Here is a 2,521-nt window from a genome sequence, read left to right as displayed (position 1 = left end):
TAATCAACCTCTGACACTCATGCAAGCACACACACACACACACACACACACACACACACACACTCAAAATTAATTTTTAACTTACCTGCAGGCCAAGCTGATTGAAGTAATTTTTCATCCGAAGTTTGTTTTTTCCAGATGACTCTTGTTTGTGTCAAGTTGACAAAAAAAAAAAAGAATAAAGAAATAAAGGAAGGAAGAATGGGGGGGAGGGAGGGAGGGAGGGAGGGAGGGAGGGAGGGAGGGAGGGAGGGAGGAAGAGAATCAATGCAAGGTGTGTGCCACTGTGCCCAGCTTTTAGGTGTTTGGGATCCAGGTACTCTAAGACTTGGGTAACAAGCACGTTACCAGTTGAGTCACCTCTCTGGCTCTGACAGCGTCATGAAGCTTTTTAGAGCATCCCATCTATGAGCTATTTTTTTTGAAGTTTTGTAATTATATTTATGTACAGAAAACTCAGCAGTACATTTAACCCAGTTTAGTGGTGAGTTCTTTGGCCTTTGCCTTTTCCAGCTTGGCAATTCGAGCCACAGATTTAGGACCCAGGACGTTGCCTCCCCAGTGGCGGCGGATCTCATCATATCTGTCGTTGTAGTTGGTCCTAATAGCTTCCACCAGCTTGGCCAGAGCACCCTTGTCTTCCGAGCTAACTTGTGTGAAGGCAACAGTGGTGCATGTCTTCCTATGGACCAACCGCCCCAGCCTGGCCTTTCCCTTGATGATGCAGTAGGGGACCCCCATCTTCTGACACAGGGCGGGCAAGAAGACCACCAGCTCAATGGGGTCTACGTCGTGGGCAATCACCACCAGCTGAGCCTTCTTGTTCTCTACCAAAGTGGTGACTGTATTGACGCCCGCTCGAAGGACAGGTGGTCTCTTAGTTGGGACATCCCCTTTGCCAGCAGCTTTCTTCTAAGCACGGGCCAGCAGCCTTTGCTTCTTCTCCTGCTTGGTCTCTGGCCTGTACTTGTGGGCAAGTTTAAGCAACTGGGTAGCTGTTTGCCGGTCCAGGGCCTGGGTGAACTGGTTAATGGCAGGAGGAACTTTAAGCCGCTTATAGAGGATGGCCCTCTGCCGCTGCAGCCTGATGTAGCGGGGCCATTTGACGAAGCGTGTGAGATCTCTCTTGGGCTGGATGTCCTGCCCAATGCCAAAGTTCTTAGGCCTCTTCTCAAACAAGGGATTCACCACCTTCTTCGCCTCCTGCTTCTTCACAACGGCAGGGGCCGGGGCCACCTTCTTCCCCTTGGCCTTCTTTCCCTTGAGCATCTTGCCGGGCTGGAGGAGAGGCTATGAGCTATTTTTGAGATAAAAAATTATTACCGCTTACACTGAAGATCACGTGGGTTTAAAAGACAGACCAGAGAAGGTCAAGTGTGAGAAAGCATTTAGGTTTCACTCAAAGGTCTGGTTGTTAGGGGCTGGTGGTATCAGTTTACCCAGGGATATTTACTGAGAAGCAGTTGTCTCATTGTCTCAGTCAAACTACAGCTGCCTGAAATCCTTTGGGGAGAAGGTCCGTGGTCCCTGAGATTGCCTGTGAAGAAAGAAAGGTTTGGGAAGAATGTGGTAGCTGACTAAGCCATGTTGCGTTTTCCATTGTTAGCACAGACTTATCAGATAACTTTTGGTTTCCTTGGAGAGAAGAAAGAGATGCTGAGACGTGGTGACAAGTAGGTTATAGCTGGGAAGTTCTGGGGCAGGGCTTCAGGGCCAGGTGATTGTGAAAGGTGAACCAAGTATAGACCAAAAACAATGTGATAGTTTAGCAGTACACAGTGTGCAGTCAACAGAAGTTTTAATTATTTTTTTAATATATAAAGAACAGAAAGACAAAGGCATATGGGAAAAACTGTGTTCAAGTGGAGAGGCTGAATAATAGAAGAGAAAGCTTCATTGCTAGAGAGGGGGTTTCCTGAAGGGAAGGAGTGATGGGATCCAAAGCAAAGCAGTCTTCACCTGGGAGCACAAGGATGCCGTGGGTACCTCTTTCCACCCTCCAGTCAGGTTGGCCTTTGAATAGAGAGGTCAGAGTCTGTCCTGGAGTTCTTCTTGCTTTTTGGAGAGTTAATTGCTTGGGGTACTTTATTTTATGCATTAGGGTATATGTGTACACGCACCTCGCATTCGTGTGTGTATGTGCGCACGTGTGCACGCACGTGTGTGAACATGAGGGGGTGAGTGGGGTAAGGAGGAGAGATCCAACACAGACTTGGTATAAAATAGTCTCAATTTAAACCCCAGCTTCTATGTTTGTTAGATAGCTAGCCTTTGGGAAAATGAATAAAAACCATGTTTACAGCATCCATTTCCTCTGAAAATGGGGGCATGCATAGACTAACAGCCATGGGGGCTCCTGGGAGGATTGAATTAAAGAAAGCATGGGAATCATGGTTCCTGGCAGGTAGTAGGTGCTCGATAAATTGCAGCTACCAAGATTCTTTGCTTAATAATTAGCAGCCTAATCATCATTGTGATCACCTCCATCATCCTCCAAGAACCTTTATTTATTGATTAAATT

At 47.0% G+C, this 2,521-nt stretch overlaps 1 pseudogene; it reads right to left on the bottom strand.

Annotated features, from left to right (window-relative positions):
• Positions 1-468: 468 nt before the first annotated feature.
• Positions 469-1,275, bottom strand: LOC119814913 (annotated as a pseudogene).
• Positions 1,276-2,521: the final 1,246 nt, after the last annotated feature.

Source organism: Arvicola amphibius, chromosome 5 (genome assembly GCF_903992535.2).
Source record: "Arvicola amphibius chromosome 5, mArvAmp1.2, whole genome shotgun sequence".
Lineage (NCBI taxonomy): Eukaryota > Metazoa > Chordata > Mammalia > Rodentia > Cricetidae > Arvicola > Arvicola amphibius.
Note: the sequence above shows the minus strand (reverse complement) of the source record. Positions and strands in the feature narration are given on the sequence as shown.